We start from the raw sequence: 6,951 nt of genomic DNA, 5'->3' as shown, positions 1-6,951 counted from the left end.
TGGCCCAGAGATTCTCACCGCCTCGGCGTGCCGCATACCTTACCATATAAAGGGTGCTGCAGCCCGGGTGGAGCAGCACGTCCTGCAAAGGGAAACCCCTTAACTTGGCTCTGGCCAGACACAAGCCTCACCTAACCGCCACCAAAGATTCATCAACAATGACTTCTGCTGTGCAGCCAAGGAGCCCCACACAACCTGAGAAGAGCCCGGACAGGTTTGAGAGTTTTTTTTAAGCAAGAAGAAACTAACACAAATCACTCTCTGGAAATCCCATCTTCATTCCTGATACTCTCATCCCCGAGAAGGGTCTGCAAGCTTGTCTCAGGGAAGTACCTGCCCCAGTGATTAAGAGTGGTCTCCAGCATCAAGGAGGACACAGGGTTGGAGACATTCCAGTGCTGTTGCTAAAAGCTGGTTACATCCTGGAGCATCACTTGACTCCAGGAACTGAGGGCTGGCGAGGAGAAATCCAGTGATGTGTTTCCCAACGAAGCAAGGAGAGCTGACGGCACCACTGGCTTCAGGCATGAAGGATAAATAAGGGAGCTGTGAAGCAGCTGTAGCTTATGGACAGGGAGGAAAGGAGGGAAGGAACTGAGGGCTGGCGAGGAGAAATCCAGTGATGTGTTTCCCAACGAAGCAAGGAGAGCTGACGGCACCACTGGCTTCAGGCATGAAGGATAAATAAGGGAGCTGTGAAGCAGCTGTAGCTTATGGACAGGGAGGAAAGGAGGGAGGGAGCCAGCAGCCAGCCATGCTGCTGCGGGAGGCACGGCCTGGGAGCAGCCGGCAGGGCTGCTCGGCACGGAGCTGTCCTGCAGCGGGGCCAGGATGGCGGGAAGCAAATGGGGAGAAAAACAACATTTCCTGGTGTCAGATTTAGCTGGAAAGGAGCCTGCCTTGAATTGATTTCACATTGTACAAAGCAGCAATGGCTCGGAAACAGGCTGAAAAATTTGTTCTACTCAAGGCCAGGGCTTCATGTGATGAAGTTACAAGATGGATCTATTTTATTTTGCAGCGGCTGCTTCTACGTGGTGCTCTTGGCATGACAGCCAGTCCTTTCCTCAGAGAAGGCTCTAACCCCCATCTGCAATTACATCTCCATCCATCCACTGGTGCAGGGGGATAGTGCAAATTGGATCCACCGCCCCATGCCAGCCCCCTTTTCTCCACAGACAAAAACCAGGCACACAAAGGGACTGAAGCAAACGGAGCCCAACACACCAAGTAGAGAACCTGGCTCCTGAGTCTCTCTCGCTTGGGATGCAGAAGCACGCTCCCAGCCCAGGTCCACCTACACACAGCTCAACAAGAGCCCAATTGACCCGTGAGGTCTCTGGGATGAGGCAGTCTCTTGTTGTATGCCACGGTTAGCAAAACATAGCTTCAGTCATTGCTGGAGCCACCCGCAGCCCTTTCATCACAGCAACGGCACCAACAATAAGTTAAACCATGCTGAAAACACCGGTGCCATGCAAGAGGCTCTGGAGAGAGCCATGAGCGTGCCCTCAGCTTTCTGAACAGAGCCGAGGGCTCCCTGCTGTGAAAAAGCAGCAACAACTTCAAACTGGGAAAGCACAAACAGAGCTAAAAATGCAGAGAAGAGGGACCAGGGACAGTCTGAAGCCAAAGTGAAGTGGGTCCATGTAAATGGTCTGCAGCTCCAGCTCCTGGCTTCTCCCAGGGAGCAGCCTGCATGTGTTAAGAGTCCAGGGCGGCACAGCCAGGACCGGCTGTCCTGGGGCTGGGAGGGCAGCAGACCCCTGGCTGCAGGAAAAGCTCCTGCCCACAGGGATCTTCTCTTCCAGCCACAGCTGCTGGCTCGTCTGGGTGGGGACATAGGACCTAGCACAGCAGACACCACCAAAGCAAAGCCTGCCCAGGTTGGGCACCACTGGTATTTCAAGAAAGGATAGCACAAGAGCTCAAACCCCTCCTGGCAACAGCAAGAATGAAGGCAGAGTTTAAAATCATGGCAGAAATGTTAAAATTCCTCTTGGGCAAAGAAGGAACTCTGCAAACAGCCCTTATCACCCCCCTCCGGTGCTGCTTATCTCTGCTTCTCACTTGTTTCTTCTGGGATGGAAATAAATGGGTTGTATCAGGGAGCAGCTCTGGCTCCAGACAATGTGAGGAGCACATCTCACGCCAGGCCACATGATGCCTCCGCTGTGCTCTGTAATAAAGGATTTGCATGCATTTGTGCACACATTAACATGCAAGATCTGGAATCCCTCAAAAAGCAATTGTCTGCTCAGCTCGGACAGGGCGCGTAAACCCAAAGGGGCAATTCCCTTCCTGCTTGGCTTTATATAGCAGCCTGATTTTTTTCCAGCACTGTGCCATCATTCTGATTGCAATGAGGCTTTCAGGTCAATCATCAGTCAGTAAATCACAAGACTTCTCAGAAATGGGAGAGGCTGAGGATTTGGGGCTGCTCACGTGACCACTGAGTCTCTTAATAAGGGTGTCTTAATATCCCTGTCTGTTCTCTCCTCTCTTCATCTGAGAGCTAATGAGGCACATTCCCACTCTGAGTGAGCTCCAGCTACAGAGACCCATTTCCCCAGACCTCAGAGGCAGGGCAAACATTTATCTAAACTCAAAAATTAACATAGTCCTTCACTGCGTTAGGGAGAGCCCAGCAGCTCTCCTCCAGTACAGGCACTGCTCTCCCATTTCGCTGATGGGAAGGTGAGTTATGAGAGTGCCCACAGGAACTACCCAGCTATGGCTTCTCCATTGACTCCCTGAACATCAGCTTCATCAGAGGAGATCCAAGCTTTTGTGATCACAATATACAGCTGAAGTTCTGCTTCCTTCTCCAACTCCTCTAACACACGTATTTTGAACCAAATGCTCCCAGTAGCCCTGACCAGTTGCTGTCCGTGGCCCTGGGTCCCATGGAACCTCAGTGACAAAGCAGCATCTCTCTGGACAAAACATTTCTGTGACTTCCACGCAATTCCAGTCACTTCAGCTGGAAAAAATCCTTCACTTCAGCTGGAAAAAAACCTATCAGTGGGAATGAATTGCAAAGACTGTGCTACCTGGGTGGAAAAGGAAGCTTAGTGAAAGCTTTTATCTGCCCACCTGGGGTGCAGGAGGCTAAAGAATGTGAACTAGAAACAGGCCTTTACAACAGCAGCAATTCAAAGTCTGAGGACAAGGTGCCCTTGGTGGCCTGGCAAAGGCAGCTAAGGCAGGGCAACACTCACTCAACCCAAGATGCTGTAGGAACAGTTGGCTAAAAAGATCAGTATGAGGAGCTAAAACCAGAGCAGGTAGCACAGTAATGCCAGGAGACCAAGGAAGAGAGAAATGATCCAGCAACCAAACTACTCCTATAGATGCAACTCCCTCAGATCTCAGTGGCCGTAGGGGAGCTCATGTAGCCGCACATCTCTGAAAGGTCTGTAATGGTTGGGGAGACACTGAGGAGATGGAAGAGTTGCAAGACAGACTCTTCTGCATCTTTCCCATCCATCTTTTCTACTCACTTGATTTGCTCAAGGCAAGTCAGACTTATTTTCAATCCCCTCTGACCTCCACAGGGCCAACAGCAGCAATTGTGAACGTGTCCAGGGTGGTGTTGAAGCTTTTATTACAAACCTCATTTCCACTCCTGGAAAAATTCTTGTCTCTGGCTGAAGTTGTCCATGCTCAGTCTCAGGCTGGAAACTAGTTTTATTTTTAAGACTCTGTAAAAATCTTTTACCATTGCAAAAGTTATTCTTGCTTAATTAAGAAAAAGAAGAAAAAACCTCCTATCCCCGGCACTGCCAGTTGCGGCCAAGTATGCGCAAAAGCAGCCTCTGAGGATTTTCCAGTTGGTCTGCCTTCATGGTGAATCAGGACCATCAATTCAAGAAGTGGGTGAAACATCTGCCTGTGGCTTTCCACCACCTTGTCCCCAAGCCACTGCCTCCCTGCGGCATGGCCTGAGGCAGCCTCCAGGCTGGTCCCAGTTTTGCTGTCTGTGGTCTTAGGAACCATGTGGTAGACAACAACCATCAGCACACAAAGCTGTGCTCCTCCCAGATGAGACCAAGAAATAAGGACAAAACACAACAGAATGTACAAAACCCCAAATCCCTCATCTGGGCTGTCTTGTTGCCCTTTTAGGCAAACAAGGAACCAGGACTGCAGCCTAAACCCGTGGCCAGACCTCTCAGCAACACCCCAGGATACATTCAAACAGGACCAACCTTTCTAGCCTGTGGCTAAATCACACTGGGGGAGGAGCTGGGGAGCATCACAGGCCATTCTGGAGAGCCCAGGTGCACCCCAGTACTCTGCAGTGAACACAGGTCCCCGCTCAGGCTTTCATTTCTCCTTGTGAGCTGGGTGAGAGCCCCAGCATGTTTAAACACCCTCCTGACCTGACCACTTTCCCAGGCTGCTCTCATGAGCTGCAACCTCTGACATGAACCATGAAAATTCTGATGCATACAGATGAGATGTTTAAATTAGGGAATATTAATAACTCAGTAGATCTCAGAAGAATTCTCTTTTTAGAGCTCTCAAGATGTTTTGCAGAAGATGCAATATTTTTTTTCATAACAGAGGTTAGACAGAGGTGGGCAAAGAGCTATACCCATGTGAACTGCAGATCAAGCAAGGGGGAGAGAGAGAAGTAGTAAATGAAGGCATCCAGTCTGTTGCCCAGCCATGCTACCAGGAGAAAAAAATGTCCAACAGGCTGCTCTGTCACGTCCAAGACGATGGAGGCAGCCTGCCAGCTCACAGGCTTACCGCTCATCTCAACACGTTTATGTTAGGGGGGTTTTTTTTCCCCTTAAAGGGCCAGCTCTTAGCATACAAAAACAGTAACAACCACATATTTTTCCCTGGTCACGGAGAAGAAATGCAAACCACTAGTTCCCATGCTGAAGAGAAAACAGGCTCAATAACAGCAATAACAACCTCGAAGCTGTGGGCAAACAATGCTGAAGCCAATCTCATGATTTTGGAAGGCAGGGCAGCCACAGGACAGGCAGACCCAGGAGCTGTGGACACCCAAGAGGGGTCTGGTGTCCCCTGTAGCAGGATAAACCCAAGGCCCCGAGAGCCCAGCAGGAACCCATAATTGGCAGGGATGGAGCAGGGGAGACAACCAAGGGAGCAGGCAGGACCAGGACCCTCACCAAACTTTCCCTTCTGGGCTGCGTTCAATCTGTGCTCCCCACCCAAGAGCAAATGCGCACCCGTGCTGCAAAGCCCCTGTTCTATCCCATGGATTATCTTGTTGGATTTTAATTATAACATTCAGTGGCTTCTCAGCCTACCAAAATGCAGAGCTGTAGAGCAGGGGGTTTCTTTCTGCTGCTTAACTGAAGGAAGAAAATTGCCTCCAAACCTAGGCTCTCCCTCTGGATCCAAACCCAGCTCTCCGCAAAGAAACCTGGCTCTGTTCAGCATGTGAGTCTTCGCTGCCTTCGCAAGTTTGCAAAATCCTCATCTCTTCCCAGGCAGTATTTATCTGCCTGCCCCTCTCTTTCCCCCACCCTGTTCCAGGCTGCAGCCCGTCTCTCCAGTCTCAGACAGAGGGACTAAGCTAAGCAGTTTTCTGCCCCGGGTCTGTAAGTGCTGTTTAGGCCCTTTTAGATCAGTTTGCATTTGCAGCAGAACGAGCAGAAACCACGGGAAGCAGTAAACACGCTGCAACTGGAGCATCACCCCCGCCTGTACGTCCTGAAGGAAAATACCCGGCTGATAGGCAAATGCTCAGAAGCGGGATGAGCTAGGATGAAAACTATAATTATTTCAAAAGTTAAGGCTTAGACGGCATCTCCTGAGACAGGCAATACCGACTCGCCTGTGAAAGCAATCTCTGCCAGCCTGATCTGTGTATGTGCCGGCTAAGCCTGAGCGAGTCTGCCAACAGCAAGTGCTCAAGGCTGGGTCATTCTGTTAAGCTGAATCTGGCTGATAGAAAACACGCAACGGGAGAAGATTAAAATACGAAGCAAAATATAATCTTGTTAGCTGCAGATAGTTTGACTTCAGAAATCTTTATCGCAGGCTGAAGCTGGCACCCTTATAAATACAACACAGTGATGTGAGATGTGTAAGTGTTCCCACAGTAGGTGAAATAATCACTGAATAAAAATAAGTCAGATAAGTTACAAGATAAGAGCGCTAAAACTGAAAGGATGACACTGCATCTGGTGTGAATAATTATTTTGGCATTATTCTGTCCAGCGCTAATCCTCAACAGCTCAAAAAGATTCAATCAGTGTTTAGCACCACCAAGGAATCATGACTACAAAACAAAGAGTAACTGGATTAAAATCTTTCTACGGTCACAGGTCATGTCTGTGTAACATCTGCTTAAAATGTTCCTTCAAGGAATGAGAAAAAAAACGAAATTTGACTTTAAAAGATTGCACTAAAAAACATAACCCCCCAGGTTGCAGTTCTAGGTTGGTTTATAGTTAGGAATTCTGGCATGAAAAAGAAGGACGTGGAAAGATTATTACTTTAAAACTCTTTATGCTCAGGAAAGCAAAGCCACCACAATAAACATCTGAACAGTAACGTCAGTAATGTCCTCATCCACAACACCAGCCTCCACACAGTCTGCTAGAAAATGCCCGGAGAAACCAGGCTTCCAGAAGCTGCATTTACCAGAGCAATAAAATCAACACAGAGAGATGAGGATTTTTTGATACTTATTCCTATTTAGAGCCAGCTGAGCCTTCCTGATTATTTTTAAAATGAAAAATCCTCAGTGATGGCATCATCATTTCTCCCTGACTTCCCACAGCTGCAGAAATGCAATTTAATCATTAACCTTTTACATCCATAAAGCACTAGAACAGCAAAGGCTGGGAAAAAAGCGCAGCCCCACCAACAGCACACTGAGCAAAGTTAGCACGCAGCTCCATGCAGCCACAGAATGCTGCTTATTCCTCCTCCTCCTCCTCTCTCCTACTTTCTGTCTCT

The sequence above is a fragment of the Buceros rhinoceros genome, unplaced genomic scaffold, assembly GCF_000710305.1.
Source record: "Buceros rhinoceros silvestris isolate BGI_N320 unplaced genomic scaffold, ASM71030v1 scaffold17194, whole genome shotgun sequence".
Taxonomy (NCBI): domain Eukaryota; kingdom Metazoa; phylum Chordata; class Aves; order Bucerotiformes; family Bucerotidae; genus Buceros; species Buceros rhinoceros.
Note: the sequence above shows the minus strand (reverse complement) of the source record.